Source organism: Schistocerca nitens, chromosome 9, assembly GCF_023898315.1.
Source record: "Schistocerca nitens isolate TAMUIC-IGC-003100 chromosome 9, iqSchNite1.1, whole genome shotgun sequence".
Taxonomy (NCBI): Eukaryota; Metazoa; Arthropoda; class Insecta; order Orthoptera; family Acrididae; genus Schistocerca; species Schistocerca nitens.
In genome coordinates this window covers 454445474-454466067 of record NC_064622.1, presented here as the reverse complement: position 1 = coordinate 454466067, position 20594 = coordinate 454445474, and positions in this window count along the sequence as shown.

Genomic DNA, 20594 nt, shown 5'->3' with positions numbered 1-20594 from the left:
GAACAAAGATATGTGAAGAGATAATATTACCTATTAATTAAAGAACACTTTCTTATACCACTGTGTGAAATATATTGCTAAAACACAAAAAACTGTAAATGTAGTCATACAATATTCCATGGTCCTTAGAATGTTAGTGAGAAAGGGCTATTTGGGCTGCATTTGTAAGACTGGTTACACAATCTACATCTGCATACATACTTTGCAAGCATGGTGGAGGGTACCTTGTACCACTACTAGTCATCTTCTTTCCTCTTCCACTCATAATTAGAGCAAGGGGTGAAGACTCTGTATGCCTTCATATGAACCACAATTTCCCTTACCTTCAGCCTTACATGAAATGTATGTTGGTGGCAGTAGGATTGTTTTGCAGTCAACATCAAATACTGGTTCTCTAAATTTTCACAATGGTATTCTGTGAAAGAAAGTGGTTTTCCCTGCAGGAATTCCCATTTGAGCTCACAAAGCATTTTCATAACACTCGCATGTTGATTGAAACTGTAGGTAATAAATCTAGCAGCAAATCTATGAATTGTCTCAATGTCTTCCTGTAATCTGAACTGGTGGGATCCCAAATACTATGGCGGTACTGAAGAATGGGTTGTACAAGTTTTGTATACGTGTCCTCTTCACAGATTAATTGCACTTTCTTAAAACTCTCTCATATAACGAAGGTGGCCAGTTCACTTCCCAGCCATTGTCTTTACATGCTCATTCCATTTCATGTTGCTTTGCAAGATTATGAATAGATACTTAATTGACATATGCCAATTAGCACACTAAAAGTGTTGTATTCGAATATTATAGGATTGCTTTTCCTACTCATCTGCATTAAGTTAAATTTTTCTACATTTAGAGCAAGCTGCCATTTGTAACACCAAATAGAAATTTTGTTTAAGTTGTCTTCTATCCTCAGCCAAACAATGACACCACCTTCCCGGATACCACAGTATTATCAGCAAACAGCCATAGATTGCTGCTCACCCTGTCGGTCAGATCATTGTTCAAATGTGTGTGTGTTTCTAAGGGACCAAACTACTGAGGTCATCGGCCACTAGACTTACACATTACTTAAAATAACTTGTGCTAAGAACAACACACCGATGCCAGAGGGAGGACTCCAACCTCTAGTGGGAGGGGCTGCCCTGTCCGCCTCAAACCACACGGCCACTCTGCCCGGCATCAGGTTATTCGTGTATATAGAGAATAAGAGCCGTACTGTCACACTTCCCTGGGCATTCTTGACAATATCCTTGTCCCCGATGAACACTTACTGTTGAGGACGACATAGTGGGTTCTACTACTTACAAAATTGTCAGAGACAGTCGTGTATTTGGGAACCTATTCCATATGCTCGTACCTTCATTAATGGCCTGTGATGTGGAGAATTGCTAAAATACATTACTTAAAATAAAATACAAGTCTTATGAATTTAAAAATCAAAATATAAAAAAATGTGAGGGACTATACGTTTTTCCCTTGTTTTCATATGAAGTTATCACAGCACCACTCATATTATAAAACAAGGATACACATGTTGCTGCACAAATTGTTATGTCAGTAAACCTAAATCAAATAGGGAAAACTATGCATGCTTAGCCTGTTGCTTTGTATTATTGTCAAATAAACCTGACAGGGAGCTATCTTAAAATCTCCTGTTTCTTAAATCTGGCTGTTTGTTAAGCAAGTTGTCTGGGTAATTTCTGTATTTTGAAGTACAAGGTGGATAGAAAAATAGAGGTGATGATAATGTAGTTACAGAAACAAAGTTGAATGGCCAACAAAACTCACACCAAACACTAAAAGCAAAATCAGACATCTCTTAAATGATTAAATTGGTGTCCATATTCGGGCAGTTGCCAAATGTCTGAATTTCTGATGACTACTAGCAAAGACAGAAGACAACTATTAAAAAAAACTTTACACATAGACAATCCTGGGGAAGCAGGCTTACATTCAACAAACAAAAGCAAAGTTGTCAGAAAAAATACAGTTAATCAGGCATTCTGTGGCAGCATATTGTGCAATGGTGTCTGTGATGCCAATACTGAAGGAAACATGAAAATGATGCCCATTTCGTTTACACCTTTATGCAAAGCCCAACAAATGAAATGCCCAGATCCGTACAGATGAAATAGAGAGAATTTCCACACACAACAGAAAAAAGCACGGATTGAAGATAGTGGCTGCTGGCAGCATGTTTGGCCATGGAAAAACTGAACCGTGTTTCATTGATGCAGAAAGGACTGTCAGTGGTCATTATTATTGGAAAAGCCTTGTTCCCCTCTACGTTCAAGCAGTCCAGAATTATCTTTTCCTAAATCCAGACAATCCTGTTCTTATGCAAGATGGAACGACAGCTTACACAGCCAAACAAACAATGGTGCTTCTTGGAGGAACATTTCCTGTTTGAGATTTTTTTATTCGTGTCAGAAGCACCATGGATACAGGAATATAAAAAAATTAATAGCACACAGAAAAAAAAATTGAATTACAGGCATATGAAAATATATATAAATATATATACAAATATGTGTGCACAAAAACAAAATGTTATAGGCATTTGGCCCATAAGCGGGCTACGTCAACAACATTTGGGGTTGCCAACATCAGATCCTCTAAAGTGCAGTGTGAAGGACATTCAGGGCAGTTATACATGTGCTGGGTCGTCTGCACCTCTCCACAGTCGCAGAGATTAGATGTAGTAGAATATCCCCACTTCAGAAGGTTATCTCTTGACCGTGCAGTGTTGGTGCGTAGCCTGTTTAGTGATCTCCAGACCACCCAGTCCTCATCGTAACCTGGTGCCAATTCTTCCTTTGGTTCCATCCAGTGCTCATCTCAAACAGGATTGCCAGAAGCAACATGACAATCCTGTTTGAGATGACTGGCCTGAAATGGTCTAGACCTGAACCCTACAGAGCACATGTGGGCTAGTCTTCAAAGAGCATCCTCCCACCTTATTCAATGTGTTCCGGAGGACTGGAATTCTGTTAACCCTGAAGAGACAACAGTGTTCAGAAAAGTTGTAGAATGTCTGCATAATTGTTGACACCATGTGAAATACTGAAAAGTGAACAGATGACTACCCAGATCATTTCATTCTAATATAGAGATGTGTTTTTGGAAACAAAAAGTGTGTCGTAAAAACTTGGGGGAGAAACTTCACATCCACCCTATAGATTCATTGTTGTACTTTCAGGCAATGTGTGCAGAAATTTTGAAACTAGCTCTTAGGCTGTTGATTTCATGTTTGTTCTCACTAAACATTTACAGAATATCGAGGTACTGCTCTGCCTACCTGGTATGCACTTTAAATCTGACTGAACACCCACCCAGTTTCTCCATGTAAAATTTTGTGCATGTGCCACATTCAGTATCTTACAAACCGGTTGGTGCTACCATTGTTGTTGGATTCTGTTGTAATGTATTGTCTGTATGAAAACTGATACCTACGTTGGTTTACTTGAATAGTTGTGCGACTTTGTCTAACGGTTGATTGGTGAACATAGTCTTCTTGTACACAACATTCCAACCTGAACTTTCCATTGTTTGTACTTGACATCCTCTCTTTATAATATAATTCCATCAGTTATATCTATGCTCTCTGTTTTAATTTTTCTGCCTGTATGGTTCTGTAACCATTCTTGCTCTGAAACCAGTACTGATAACCACTTCTTGCAAGATCGCAAGTTCTTTTTTAATTCCATTATCATCTAGTCGAAGGTTGCTAAATCTGTCTCACTGAATTGAAATAGGCTCACTTCTGGCTCATTAAATGGCAGCATCCATTACTGACTGTACAGTCTGTAGTGGTGAGGCTACAAAATATTCCGAATCTATGTTGGCTGTTAAAGTTTGAAATTTGCCGATCTAGAAAACATATGTACTTTTGTTACCTCATTTTTATTTTGTAAACTTCATTAGGATGCAAGCAATTGAGTTGGTCACGTGTTGTGTTGATATTGGTAATAGATCCTGGAGAAAGTACCAGTCCGCAGCTTGTGGTCGTGCGGTAGCATTCTCGCTTCCCACGCCCGGGTTCCCGGGTTCGATTCCCGGCGGGGTCAGGGATTTTCTCTGCCTTGTGATGACTGGATGTTGTGTGCTGTCCTTAGGTTAGTTAGGTTTAAGTAGTTCTAAGTTCTAGGGGACTGATGACCATAGATGTTAAGTCCGGTAGTGCTCAGAGCCATTTTAGAAAGTACCAATGCATGAACAACATACTGTTTATAACAGGAGTTTCTAAATATTTTCTCTGACTGAACTCGCTGGGAATCCTATTACTTTGATGAAACATGTTATTTATTTTGAAGGTTGACAAAATTTTAAAAAATAATATAAACTTATTGTATTCCTAGATTACTTAAATTTTAAATGTTATGAGTAATAACACAAAAATCATAAAATTTTAATAACGTAATTAGTATTGTCAAAAGAAATTGCCATGATATTATGAATTTTTCACTCAGCACTTACTCACTTCCTATGGAGCACAGTTTGGGAAATCCTGGCTTATAATACCAGATTGAAACATTTTCACTTTTTTTTTTTGTCTTGGCCATGCAGAATGTTTCCACTGCGATATTTGATTCTCAGTATCCATAAACTCATGTTTCATCAGCTGTTATGATATGTTTCAGCAAGTTCTGCATTGTGGAATTCATGCAGTGATTCATGAGCGACTTTCATTTGCCACTGTTTTTGTTCAAAATTCAATAATTTGATGACAAATTTTGTCCCTTTCGTACCCAAAACACCTGAACAGATTTCATGCAATAATTTCTATGACTTTTTTCATGATTTCACTGATTACCGCATTTACTCTAATCTAAGCCGCTCTCGAAACTAAGGCGCACCTGAAAAATGAGACTCGAAATTTAAGGGGGGAGAAAAGTTTTAGACCGCACCTCCAAATCGAAACAAAGTTGTTCCATTGTAACATGAGACACAATTTAGGTCGAATGTATGAAGATACAGCTACAGTAGTTCGGTTAGAGTGGTAAGCTTAACAGTTAAGCTTTACCAGGTAGCCAGGCACTCCATCCGTATTTATATGGGTACCCTTTCTTTTTCATGTGCTTTGTCTGGTTTGAATCGATTGCTTATTTTGCTTTTATCTGATAAGTACCGTTCTCTTTGTTATAGGTGTTAACGTCACTCTAAGCTGAAAATCATTATTGTACTGTGTCATGCATTGTTTGTCGCATTCTGATAATGAGTGTTTACGACCTGTCACTGCTCGCGGCCTGGCTTGCTTTTGTGAGCGCTATCGCGACTTACAATAAAAAAAATAGAGGAATTGTCTCATTAGCGAAACAATGTTAAGAGACTGCTATTTGTTATTGCTTACACGACTGCTTTCTTTAATAATGATCCACATGAACCAAATAATAGACTGCGTATGATGGATAATGTTCTGACCGAGAATTTAGTGAAAAATTTTCTCCGTTTGAAAATCTTTGCAGACGTGTCTTTAGTACATTACGTTCTGCACAGAAATTAGTCATCTTAGATTCAAAAATCTAGTCACTTGCCATGCTTCATTTCTGACTGTATCACTATTCAGCATAAGAATAATATGAATATAAATATGACATGGTATGTATATCCTTCCGCGTTTGCTGTTGTCTCCCTCTAGTTTCACAGTTTATTAGGCAGACAGGATTTAAATGAAATAGCAGCAAACACAAGAATTCATGGCATAGTGTTTACATTTGTATTATTCTTATGGTGAAGAGAATACTGCATGTGATTCACGATTCATAAAAGTTTCTATTAGCAACCATCTCTTGTCACAGGTAGGAAAAAATGCAGAATGTAGAATTGGTCATATTGACATACATCCCTAACAGTCTTGCCGGTCGGATTTTCGTAGTAGATTTTTTGTGGTGACTTCAAATGCAGAATTTGTTGTTGTTGTTGTTGTCTTCAGTCCGTAGACTGGTTTGATGCAGCTCTCCACACTTTTCTATCCTGTGCAATGCAGAATAGCAACACTTATAAAACAAGAATGAAAACAATGTAGAAATTAAATGCAGAAATTTAAATCAGAATTTTATTAGGTTTGTAATACATCTTACACAAAATGTTTAAAATATCAGTCATGATTCTGAATCACTATCACTCGATTCTTTGTTGCTCATTTCTTCATACAGAGCATCGTCCTCCGTACCATATAGTGCATTGGATGTCGAACATTTTTTTAAATGCTTGTTGCACAGTCTGATTTGGAACACACTTCCATGCAGCATAAATCCATTGGCACACTTGTGACAAACTTGTGCGTTTTACATGTCCTGTTGGTGTCAGTTCTCTGTCGCTTTTCGAAAGCCAGCCTGTGTACATGCGTTTATGCTTGTCCTTAAATGGTTTATTCAAACTGACGTCAAGTGGTTGCAGAATTGACGTCATCCCGCCAGGAATTACTGCCAAGTCCGTTTTGCTTTCCTTGAATTTTTGTTTAACTGCAGGTGTTGTATGGCCTGCATATGCATCTTAATACCAATAGACTGCGTAAACCAAGCATTGCGCCAGGACAATAATTCCTCACACGCCTAATCCATTCCAACACCATGTCCTCCGAAAACCACCCAGTTTCGTTTGCTCGTACAATTAGTTTTTGGAAACACTTTCGATTTCGGTAAAGTCTTTTGCTTGAAAACTATGAATGGGGGGTAATTTATGTCCATCTGCTGTGCAAGCAAGCATGACAGACATCCGCTGTTTTGCACCCCCTTGATGTAAGAACACTTGTGTCTTTCTTTCCTTTGGCGTCAACTGTATAATTTGACGCCATGTCAAAATATACGGGAGTTTGGTCAGCATTTCCTATCTGACCAAGAAGGTATTGCTTTTCATGCATTGTTTCTCGCTTAATTATGAAGCGCCGAAATTCCACAAGGTTTTTCTTCATAATTTTTCGGCAGCTTCTGTGGAACTGAACTTCACCTCTGAAGTGAAAAACCCCAGCGTCTCATAAACAGATCAATCCAGCTGCGACTAGCCTTAAAATTTTTGATTTTTTGCTCTCTAGCAATTTCATGTGCCTTAATTTTTAAAATTTTGGCTTTCACAGGCAGGAATTTCTGACACTGTTCGTTAACAAGTTCATTTAAAATCACTTCTAGTGCACGATATCGGCCACACTTTGGCCCACTAAACGCTTTCCTGCTACTTGAACATTCAAATAATTTGTCTCTCTGCAGTTGCCATTGCCTGACGATGCTCTCATCAATCCTGTGTCGCAGCATGATTAGAACTTTGTTCCGCAAAAGAAATAAATCCTCTTTTGAATTTGGCACTATAAGGAAAGTGCTTCATTATGGTTCACTAACACCAACAAACACTTCACAAAATTCCACGAAGCAATAGGTGCGCTACGTGAATTCTTAATGAACCCTGCGTACTAACTCGTACTACAACCCTAAACTCTTGTGCATTGTTGGTAATTTTTTTACTGGCGCAGAGGTTTTGGCGCCAGTATTTATCTTTGTGCCTGCAATGCATGCCTGTGTAGCGCTACATATATTAGACAGCAGAAGTTCCTTGTGGCGGCAGCTGCCAACATTTTTCAGAACTTCCGCTTCCTTTGCACTCGATTCTATGCCGCAGGCTGTTTTTTGGATTACAAAAACAGGAAAAAGGTTTGGCTTGGATTTGAGTAAATATGGTATGTGCTGGGGTATATAGAGCACATGCCTCCTTAAACATCTTTGAAACACTTATTGGATTTGTAAACACCTGTTTTACAAATAGCAGATTCATCAAAAGCAGTATTTAACATTTCTAAAACTTAGCTGCACCTTATTCCATTTTTACAGCCAAATTTAATATGAATTTTCTGATCCATCTTTATACAGAATAATTGCCGATGCTACCAAAATACATGTACCGTATTTACACGAATCTAAGCCACACTTCTTTTTTTTTCTGGTTTTTGTAATTCAAAAAACCGCTTGCGGCTTAGAATGGAGTTAAAAGTAAGCGGAAGCTCTGGTTGGTAGGTGCTGCCACAACTAACTTCTGCTGTCGAATATATGTAGCGCTACACAGGCATGCTTTGCACGCACAGAGATAAACACTACTCTTCGCTAGAAGGTGGGTAGTATGACGATTCCCAAAACATCGCGAGATACCAACGCTACCACCTGGATGGAGACCCGAGAAACCTTAGAGATAAATACTGGTGCCAAAACTTCTGCGTCAGTAAATAAATTAAAAGAAAAGGTAGAAGAATGTAAACATTATGCCATGTATTCTTTCATGTTTGCTGCTATGTCATTTAAATCCTGTCTGCCTAATAAACAACAAAACTAGAGTGAGACAACAGCAAATGCGGAAGAATATACATATCATGTCATGTTTAGATTTGTATTATTCTTATGCTGAATAGTGATACAGTCAGAAATGAAACTTGGCAACTGACTAGATTTTTAAATCAAAGATGACTCTAATTTCTGTGCAGAATGTAATGTACTAAAGACGCGTCTGCAAAGATTTTCAAATGGAGAAAAATTTTCGCTAAATTCTCGTTCAGAACATTATCCATCGTATGCAGTCTATTATTTGGTTCTTGTTGATCATTATCAAAGAAAGCAGCAGTGTAAGTAACAACAAATAGCAGTATCTCGCCATTTTTTTTTTTTTTTTTTTTTAAAAAAAGCAGTGGTAGCCCGCACAAAAGCAAGCCATGCTACGAGCAGCGACAGGTCATAAACAGTCACTATCAGAATGCGACAAACAATGCATGACACAGTACAATAATACATTTTTAGCTTAGTGACGTAAACACATATAACAAAGAGAACGGCACTTACCAGATCAAAGCAAAATAAGCAATCGATTCAAACCAGATGAAGCACGTGAAAAAGGTAGGGTACCTGCATAAATGCGGATGGAGCGCCTGACACATAGCAATGGCTACATGGTAAAGCTTAACTGTTAAGCTTATGACTCGAACCAAACTACTGTAGCTGTATCGTCATCCATTCAACCTAAATTGTGTCTCATGTTACAATGGACCAACTTTGTTTCGATTTGGAGGTGCGGTCTAAAACTATTATCCCCCTTGAATTTAGAGTCTCACTTTTCAGGTGCGGCTTAGATTTGAGTAAATATGGTAACCTTTTTGACAGCTGATAAGACTGAAAGGTACCTGTACAGTGCTAGCCACATCAGATATTCAGGCATGTTCACCAATACAACAATGAAAGAAATCCTCCAGATCGGACTAGCACAACACACAGGATACCTGTTACCTTTCCAACACACTACGTGTAATATCAGTTTTGTTTTTAAGTTGGAGTTAGTGAAGACTGTTGCTTGCATTTCTAACACCTGTAAGGATATTTATCGTTTCTCAATGAAATATGTGTTAAAAAAACAACTTGCTGTAAAGTGTCAACCCTAGGCATACATTAATCCTCCACAAAAACGCTGCAACCACTGTCACACATCTTTGCTGTCAAACTTAAATGCTTGCCTGTATTGAGTTGCACTTTATTTGTACTGCATCCCTACTATGGTATGATGTTTCTGTAACTTGGAAATGTTGGGAAAGTGTTGTCTTCGAGCAGCATGTGAGGTTAATTGCCTCCGTGTTATGGTAGAGCTGAGAGGCAGATCATTTATGTAGTTCTTGGAACACTGCGGGTATGTGTGATATGTTTTTTTTATGGTTTTTACAATTTTGATAGCAGCTTATTCAAGAAATTATAATGCAGTAGATAAAGGAGGGTGCATTTTGTTGTCAAATAACACCATTACAGTGGAGTGTTCCAGGTTTATGTCCTACTTGATACCTCACACGATCTTGAAGAGTGGATCATCAGTCGTGTGGTGGTACATGAAGGGGAGTGGGGAGCCATAGGAGTTTTTCTTTTATGTGAGTTGCTGACAGACTGCCAGATTTGGTATTCACTCACATTTTTCATACACATTATTCCTAAAGTTTGAGGATCTGTCATTGGCTTGTTGGGTTTTTGAATCATTATGGGTTTCTTTTAAACCTGAGTATGGTCTTCTCTCTGGACAGTGCATTTGTTTTTGTACATAAGGTCTACTTACCTAGATACTGAGATGTAGGCAGTAAATCCCATATTTCCACATATATGTGTGTGTGTGTGTGTGTGTGTGTGTGTGTGTGTGTGTGTGTGTGTGCAAAAACAATAGCTACTGTCTTATTCTGTTAGCCTGACTTTGTATTATCTTACATTACATAGAAACTGGCAAAGGTTCTACTTTGATATTGTGTGTATTGGAAAAAATGCTGAACAGTTTAATTTTCAAGGAGTTTTGATTAATGGGAATGCATTTGGTTTCTTTCCACAGAAGTAGTCAAATATATAACCATTAAGGCAGATGTGTATAGTATGCTACTACCATGAACCGCAAACCTCTCACTGTGACTATGTAAGCACCAATTTTTTTTAGACAACATAGTTGTGTGGAGATAACGATTAATTTTCTTATAATCAGTTATTCAAAATGACAGTCACAATCGCATTATTTATTTTGCTGCCAACCGGTTTCAGCCCGAGATGGGGTCATCGTCAGGGCAATTTACACCATTTGGTCGCTCGCTGGAGTCGTGACCCTACCTGTGCATGGTAACTATGGCATAGTTACCAACTGTGCAGAGGCAGGGTGACAACTCCAGCGAGTGACCAAATGGTGTAAATTGCCCTGAAGATGACCCCATCGCGGATTGAAACCGGTTGGCGGCAAAATAAATAGTGTGATTGTGACTGTCATTTTGAATAATTGAATATGTAAGCACCACTAAAAAAAAAGTAAAATTAAATGAAAATAAAGAAAAATCATATGTTATGTAAACTGGAAATGGAGGGGGAGAAAGGAATGGAAAGGGAAGTAGTTATTGATGTCAGCTGCATCGGGAGTTCCTGCAGAATCGGCAGCAGCAAATGAAAATGTATGCCGGACTGGAATTCGAACCAGGATCTCTTGCTTACTAGGCAGTTGGGTCAACCAGTGCGCTATCTATACACATTGTTTACCCCAACTGCATGGACTATCTCGGTCTGCCTTCTGCCCGCATTCCTACTTAGTGCCACCTATCCGCAGGCCCCGTCCGTGTCCTCCATGCTCTCTACTTTGAGATTCCCACGAGGTTACCCCCGTGCAGATCCGGGGGTTAGAATAGGCCCGAGGCGACTAAAAGGAGTTCCACATGTTTTGGCCTTTATGTGATGTTCCCGTGCAGGGTTTGACCTCCATTCTTCAAAATTTTCTTGAAGAGCTTGCCAATTGGCGAAGGGCGACTTACAAGGTGCATCGTGTCCATCATGCATTGAGATCTTTAGCCCACTTTCTCGTCGTGGCATTGCAGTCCTGCCCATTTTCCATCTCTTGGTGAGGACACTTTCCTGGGTGCGTTTTCCTCCATGCACTATGCAGTGTCAATTTCTGCGTCGACGATGACCATGGACTTCTTTGCACGTGATATCCAGCACGGTAGCCAGTCTGTTGTGGCGGGCCATCATTTACCCTGTTGGTTGTAGCCCTCTGACCACACAGGGATGGCTCTGCTGATGCCTGCACCGTTAACTCTCCATGTATGCCAAGGGGTAGATGCCCCTCCTCCTGGGCATCGGGACTCCCGGCAATGGCTGATGGGTGGCATCCGAGGGGAGGTCCCCTGGTCGGAGTGGGTGGCATCAGGGTGGATGACATGCGATGAAGCGTACTCCGTCATCTCTTGCCGGTGGTGAAACACCAGCGGTCTCTAAGCAATCACGAGCTCAATTCATCGCACAGAATTACGACCCCAAATCGTTCCCCTCCCTGGCCACACCATGGCAGGAACGTCAGGCTAAGGATGGCAGCGCATCTTATTCGCCCCAGTACCTTTTATCTTCGAGCTGATTGGGAATCTTTCATGACGATGAAGCCTCAGTTTTTTGTTGAGCATTTAGAGGACAAGTTCGGGGAGGTGGAGGGCTTGTCCAAAATGAGATCTTGGTCAGTCTCTATCATAACAGCAGTCACAGGAGTTACTCGCTTGTGGCAAGCTGGGGGATGTTTCTGTACCATCACACCCCATAAGAGCTTAAACAGGGTCCAGGGTACCATATTTCACAGAGACCTTGTTTTGCATTCCGACAATGAGCTGCACGCCAATTTAGAGCGGCGAGGTGTACATTTCGTCTGGCGTGTCCACCAAAGTCCGAAGGGTAATCAGGTTGCCACCGGTGCCTTCATTTTGGCTTTTGAGGGTGATAAATTTCCCGAGGAGGTCAAGGTGATAGTCTACCGGTGTGACGTAAAGCCCTATGTCCCTCCCCCAATGCGGTGCTGGAAGTTCGGTCATATGTCTTCCTGCTGTTCTGCCAGTGTCACATGCCGAGATTGCGGACGTCCGTCACATCCCAATACTCCATGTGCCCCGCCTCCCATCTGTGTCAATTGCGGAGAGCACCATTTGCCTTACTCGCCTGACTGCTGGATTCTCCAGAAAGAAAGGAAAACCATGGCGTACAAGACCCTGGACAGACTGACCTACACTGAGGCTAAGAGAAAATTTGAATGCCTGCATCCCGTGCGTATGACATCGTCTTACGCCGCCACTACAACAGTTCTGGCACCATCAGCTCCGCCAACTTAGGTCACACCTCAGAGCCGGTGGACTACACCTACACACTTGATGGTGGGGGCATTTCCTCCATGTTGCTCCTGCACTACCTACTTCGGGAATAACACCCCCCCCCTGCCCCCTCCCCCTCCCTGCCTCCAACCATCGGGGATGTCCGTCCCCACTTCTAAGCTGGAGAAGCGTAAGTTGTCTTCGGCTGCTCTTGCTAGGAAGGGGTCCCTTGGGTCACTCCCTTCCCAGGTTTCTTCTAGTGGGAAAGATGACACCCACCAGTGGCTGAAGAGCCCAAAAGCAGCTGGTTGTAGGGCTTCACACTCATCCTTAGTCCTGGAGACTGAGCCAGTGAAGTCCTTCCAGCCAGGGAAACCCAAGGAGCAGCGATAGAAATCCAAAAAGAAAACCTCTAAGATCAAGGGAAATTGCGGTGGCACCCACACCACCACTACCTACAAGCTCTGCGGCTGAGGATGGGGTGGAGATTTTAGCATCTGCTAAGGACCTAGATCTCGCCAGACCCTCAGACGCAATGGATATATAATGCTCAGGCAATAAATCGTTGGCAGCAGTTGACTCTGAGGCGTAAACTGCCTCATTGAATGTTCCATGCCTTACCAGTCTCACGATGTCATCCTACAGTGGAATTGCAGTGGTTTTTTCCACCACCTGGCTGAGATACGGCAACTGTTAAGCCTTACACCTGCTATCTGCATCGCCCTCCAGGAAACCTGGTTCCAGCAATGCGGACCCTACCCTCCACGCCTATAAGGGATATTGCAGGAACTGTAGCGACTGTAATAGTGTCAGTTGGAGTTTGCATTTATGTCCTAAACTCGGTGTGTAGTGAACATGTGCCCCTTCAAACCCCTCTTGAAGCTGTGGCTGTCAGAATAAGGATGACACAGGAAATAACTGTCTACAATGTATATCTTCCTCCAGATGGTGCAATGCCCCTGAATGTATTAGCTGCACTGATTGATCAACTCTCTAAATCTTTCTTTCTTCTGGGAGATTTTAATGCCCATAACCCTTGTGGGGTGGTACCACGCTTACTGGCTGAGGCAGAGATGTCGAAACTTTACTGTCTCAATTCAATCTCTCCCTCTTTAATACTGGGGCTGCCACACATTTCAGTGTGGCTCATGGTAGTTACTCGGCCATTGATTTATCAATTTGCAGACCAGTACTTCTCCCATCGATCCACTGGAGAGCACATGATGACCTGTATGGTAGTAACCACTTCCCCATCTTTCTGTCACTGCCCCAGTGTCAAGCACACGGACGCCTGCCCTGATGGGCTTTGAACAAGGCAGACTGGGGAACTTTCACCTCTGCTGTTACTGCTGAATCTCCCCCACACAGTAACATTGATGTGATGGTTGAGCAGGTGACTACAACAATGGTTTCTGCAGCAGAAAACGTGATCCCTCATTCCGTAGGGTGCCCGAGGCGTAAGGCAGTCCCTTGGTGGTCGCTGGAAGTCGCAGAAGCAATTAAGGAGTGTCAGCGAGCTCTACAGCGGCATAAGCAGCACCCTTCCCTGGAGCACCTCATAGCCTTTAAACAGCTCCATGCCTGTGTTTGCCACCTTATTGAACAACGAAAGGAGGAGTGTTGGGAGAGGTATGTCTCCACCATTGGGTGCCAAATGTCACCTTCCAAAGTCTGGGCAAAGATCAAATGTCTTTTCGGGTACCAGGCCCCAACAGCTGTCCCTAGTGTTACCATAAATGGCGAGTTATGTACCAACACAAACGCGATTGCCGAGCACTTTGCTCGAGCCTCTGTTTTGGAGAATTACCCCCCAACCTTTTGCAGACTCAAACGGTGGCTGCCTGGGAATGTCCTCTCATTCACTACACGCTGCAGTGAATCCTGTAACGCCCCATTTACAGAGTGGGAGCTCCTCAGTGCCCTTGCACATTGCCTCGACAAAGCTCCTGGGCCTGATCGCATCCTCAGCCAATGATTAAACGACTCTCATCTGAGTACAAGTGACATCTTCAACCGGATCTGGTGCGATGACGTCTTTCCATCGCAATGGCGGGAGAGCACCATTATTCCGGTGCTCAAACGTGGTAGAAACCCACTTGATGATGATAGCTGTCGGCCTATCAGCCTCACTAATGTTCTTTGTAAGCTGCTGGAACGTATGGTATGTCGGGAGTGGGGTCGGGGTCGGGCCGGGCCGGGCCGGCACATCGCTTGCTGGCTCCATGTCAGTGCGCCTTCCGCCAGGTTCACTCTACCACTTATAATCTAGTGTCCATCGAGTCTGCCATCCGAACAGCCTTTTCCAGACGGCAACACCTGATTGCCACCTTGTTCAACTTACGTAAAGCATACGACACGACTTGGCGACATCATATCCTTGTCACATTGTATGAGTGGGGTCTCTGGGGACAACTTCTGATATTTATCCAAAACTTCCTGTCGCTCCGTACTTTCTGTGTCCAAGTTGGTGACTCCCGTAGTTCCATCCATATCCAGGAGAATGGAGTCCTGCAGGACTCTGTATTGAGTATCTCTCTATTTTTAGTGGCCATTAACAGTCTAGCAGCAGCTGTCAGGCCCTCCATCTCACCTTCTCTGTATGCAGATGACTTCTGCATTTCGTACTGGTACTCCAGTACTGTTGTTGCTGAGCGACATGGCCAGGGAGCCATCCACAAGGCGCAGTCATGGGCTCTAGCCCATGGCTTCCAATTTTCAGATGCAAAGTCGTGTGTCATGCAGTTCTGTCATTGTTGTACCGTTTGTCTGGAACCTACACTTTACCTTAATGACGACTCACTCACTGTAGTGGAGACATATCAATTTAAGGACTGGTTTTCGACACTCGATTGGCTCGGCTCCCTCATCTTCGTCAGCTTAAGCAAAAGTGCTGACAGCAGCTCAATGCCCTCCATTGCCTGAGCAACACCAATTAGGTGCAGAGCCCTTGTCCAATCCTGAATTGACTATGGGAGTGTGGTTTATGGTTTGGCAGCACCTTCTGCATTGCATTTACTCGACCCTGTGCACCACTGTGGGGTTCAATTAGCGACAGGAGCTTTCAGGAAGAGTCCGGTGACCAGCGTACTGGTGGAGGCTGGTGTCCCTCCACTGCAGATCAGACATGCGCAACTGCTCGCCAGTTACGCAGCACACATTCATAGTTCCCCTGAGCATCTGAATTACAGTCTCCTTTTCCCACTCGCGACAGTCCATCTCCCACATCAGCAGCCCAGATCGGTGCTAACGATTGCAGTTCGCGTGTGGTCCCTTCTCTCTGAACTGGAGTCCTTTCCTTTACCACCTCTTCTTGAGGTCCGTTCATGTACGCCTCCAAGGTGTACGCCTCGGTCACAGCTTCGTCTGGACCTTTTGCATGGCCCTAAGGACTCCGTTAACCCCGCTGCTCTCTGCTGTCACGATTCTTGACGTGTTCCGGGGCTCTGAAGTGGTTTACACCGATGGCTCAATGGCTGATGGTGATGTAGGCTTTGCATATGTTCATGGAGGGCATATTGAGCAGCGCTCCTTGCCTGTTGGCTGCAGTGTTTTCACTGCAGAGCTGGCAGCCATATCTCGTGCTCTTGAGTACATCCGCTCATGCCCTGGCGAGTCATTTCTCCTGTGAACTGACTCATTGAGCAGTCTACAAGCTATTGACCAGTGCTACCCTCACCACCCTCTGGTAGCTTCCATTCAGGAGTCCATCTATGCCCTGGAACAGTCCCGCCATTCCGTGGTGTTTGTGTGGACTCGAGGACACGTTGGAATCCCCGGCAACGAACTTGCCGACAGGCTGGCCAAACAGGCGACTCAGAAACCGCTTCTGGAGAGAGGCATCTCCAAAGCTGGCCTTCGGGCCTTCGATCTTTCTTACACCACAGGGTTTTCCGGCTTTGGGAGACAGAATGGCATAACAGCATGCACAACAAACTGCGTGTCATTAAGGAAACTATGAATGTGTGGAAGTCTTCCATGCAGGCCTGTCACACGGAATCAGTTGTCCTCTCCTGGCTCCGCATTTTAACTTGCCCAGCACCCTGCCTTCGTTGTTGGTCAACAATGCCTCCACAGCAGCTTTAGTTTCTCATTTTATCCATGAGAGTGGGTTTTATATTTCTATGTAGGTGTTAGTGCATGTCCTTTGTCCCTCTGTGTCCTCCACCCTAGTGCTTTAAGGGTGGAGGTTTTAATATGTTTCCCTTTTTATTCTCATGGTTGGCCAGCCACTGTAATTTACTTTCATGTTTTACTCTCTTCTGTTTCTAGCTTCTCTCTGTTGTTGTCTTGTCCTCTTTTGTTCCTTTTGGTGTTTGTGGCCTTCCCTTCGTTCTTCTGCTTTGTCCTTTCTTTCCATTTTGTGTTATATGTTTCGTCCATTTTATTCTCACACTTGTGGCATTGTTTTATTAGGAACGAGGGACCGACGACCTCGTAGGCTGGTCCCGTCTCTTGCCTCTAAAACAAATCAACCAACAATGAGGTTAAACATAACTGAGCATCCACACTGAAAGTAGTGAATTCATTGCCCATTGAGGGGAATTAATTATAGGAATGCGCGTTCTCTCTTCTTTTGGACATGTCCAAAAGAACAGACACCACATGTTCATATAAAAAAATCTTATTATTAGTTCATATCATTGGTTTCACAGCTAGACTGACAAGACTCAAAAGAACTAGGTTTCAGATGGGTTTTTCCTCTACTTTCTGAGAGGGAATGAGAGATGAGTAAAAAAAAAAAATACAGTGACGAACAGTAAGCAGTGAACCGTCATCAGACCGATGGCTTGTTCAAGTGCCTGTCTGTGCATTCCTGCATTAAGAGAACCAAATTTCCCAAAATGTTGCCAACTTCTTGTTGGCATTTTGGATACTCTGCCACACCAGGGTGCATTATGATAATGACGTGAGTACTGTTGTGACCGGGAGTTGACTGAATGTTGGGAATGATTTAAAAGAATCCTACAGAGACTAGTGACCAGCCTGGGATGACCACAGAATAAAGACAGACAATGACAAACTGAGAAGTGGAAATGGCACTAGAGACAAACAAAATCCAACGATTAACCCAGAGAGAGAGAACCTAAGACATAGTGAAAGCAGAGGCCAAGAGCTAATAGTGTGTTATGACAATGAGATGGTAGTGAACCGGACACACTACGGACTCCAGTCCAGCTGTGTGATGTTGCGGCCGGCTATGCTAGAGTCCAGAGCAGCTACGAAGATGAGTGTGTTGTGTGTTCTTTGCAGAGACAGAAGAAAATTGGGAGTGCCACTAAGTATTTTCGCTCAGTTAGTTGTGATGTAGTCGGTAATTGTTATGTAGCTTCTTTCTTCAACTACTGTTCATGTTTAAGATTTCCTCTTTTCAACAATAACTATCTGTTTTGATTATCAAATGAATTTTTGCATGCAGAAGTGGAGATGCTGCCTATTGCCTCATGTGTAAACCTCTCAACATCAGCAATTTTGAATGTATTGCTCTTTTCCATAATACATAATTTCACGTGATCATACCAGTTCGCTAGTGTTCTAATGACAATGGTATGGGGGTGATGTAACAATACATTGCCCGTTTTGCTTTGTTTTTATTAAAGTTAATGCAAGCATGTGGGTATTGACAAGAGCCAACAATTCTGCTCTATTATGTTGCTTACTTTTAGGTATTCTGTTGGAGGATAACCATTCATTAATATCTGCCTATTTGAAATTCGTAGTTAGCAGCTTTGTTCACTTATTGGATTCTTGCATTATCCATGACAATAACTGAACATGCAGAAATATACAATAACAGTTGCTCTTTAAACCAGCATTTGAAGACAAGGAATGTAATTTGAGTGGTAATTTTCAGAATTCTTAGCCTTTGACTGCTTAAGTACCAGTTTACTCTGGGAATTAAAGCCACTTCCTGCTGATCCAACATGAAGCACTGTAATTCTATTACACTTACCAACTGGAACTTATAACACACCGAAACCATTGCTCATATTCCACGATACAACTCTTGCAGGATTCTAGATGTGTCAACATATTTTATCTCCTGTGTTCTAAAAAAAAACAGTCCTTACAGCTAAAATGCCACCACTTTCCATTAGTAATTTCGTCCTGCTGTTTGTTTTCTGATACGTGAACACCATGTCTTTAAGTATTATCAACATAGTCCATTTGCTCCTATTACAAATTTTGGCTTCTTTCGTACCTGAAACTGATTTATCTGCTGTCAGATATTTGCTTTAGCGAGCATGCTAAATACTATGTGCTGCAAAATCATGTAGGTCACCCATTTCTCTCTGCGTCTGTATACTCAAAGACAGCTGAACTACAGACTTGCTTAGGTATGTTAGCTTCATCTGATAGCCTCTGAACAGTCCTCAAACCAATACCACAGGTTTCAGCTGTTTGCTTCTGACATGTGGCAACGGTGTGGCAGGTGCATTGTGCCAACTTGGATTCAGTGGAAAGCTTTTAAAATACTGATACCCATAAGATTCTTTCCTTCTCATCCTGTCCAGTAAGCCTCCCTTGTCCCAGGGGTTCTGGGTGACTTTCCTGAACTGTAGCCCTTTCCCTAAGCCTCCCCAGTCCTTTTCCTTCACCACTCTTCCTTCCCCTCCAGCTCTTCTACCAGGAGGAGGAGCCACTGGCTCTGAAAGCTTGTAAAAGTTAAATCCTTTTGTGTGTATATTATGTATTACTGGATTTCATTTTACCATATAGTGGAGATGCTGAGCCGTGATAGGCACAATAAAAAGATGCACACATTCCTAGCTTTCGGCCATTAAGGCTTTTATCAGCAGTAGACACACATACATACATGTGCACGCACACACTCTTGCAAGCACAACTTGCACACACATCTGCAGTCTCAGAAAGCTGAAACTACAGCTGTGTGTGTGTGTGTGTGTGTGTGTGTGTGTGTGTGTGTGTGTGTACTGCTGACAAAGGCCTTAATGGCCGAAAGCTATAATTGTGTGCATCTTTTTATTGTGCCTATCACGGCTCAGCATCTCCGCTATATGGTGAGTAGCAACTTTCCTTCTTGTATTGTTACATTCCACCCTAGATTTTCCATTGTTGGATATCATTTTGTCTTGAATTGTAATATATGCTTGAACTTTGGAAGCTCCATACAGTTTCCTTCCAAAAGTGCAATATCAACAGTGGTGTTTCATGACAAAGGCACAGTTTCCAACTTAAGTTTGAGAAATAACATTCACTATCTCATAGAACCTGCCAACAAACTCATAATAAAAACTGCAAAAGTTTTACATACATGGTAAATTTTCTTTTAGGGCAGTGTAATTCGTACTTTCGACAGTTTATCAAAACAGCATATAATACAATAAACCAGGGACAGGAGTTTCATCCTTGGATTATTGTGCTTCTTGCTTCCAGGTCAGTTATATCTTCTGTGAGTTTTGTTTTTCTTCAGTGGGTGCTGCGTTTGTCTTTAAATGGCTCTAATCACTATGGGACTTAACATCTGAGGTCACCAGTCCCGCATTTGTCTTCAGTACAGCTAGAAGGTCTGTTTCAATCTTTAACTGGAAGTTATTGTCAAATTCAGCCTTCTGTGGAAACACATGGGCATCTTAAATGGCTTCTCTTGTTGATAGTTTGCCATGGTGTGTTTGTTTTATCCTATCACTATTTTAAATTTTGTTCAGAATTTTCTTCCATCGCTGTAGACTACTCTGTTGAAAGTGGCATCCCAATAAGTTTGTCTATATTCTAAGACTTTTTGCCTCATTGGTACATTAAGTCAGTTCCAGGCGAGTTTTACATCCACATTGTTAGTATATTTGATTTCATTGTATAGTTGTCTTTCATCCCTGATTAGCCTGAGATTATTGGGGGGGGGGGGAGGGGGAGGAGAGAAGGAAACTTTCCAGTTGTTGATAGTAGTCCTCTACTGCACATTGGAGGGCTGTTTCTAGTCTGTTGTTTAATGTATTTAAATCAGTGTTGTCAGTAATTATGCAGGGAGTGT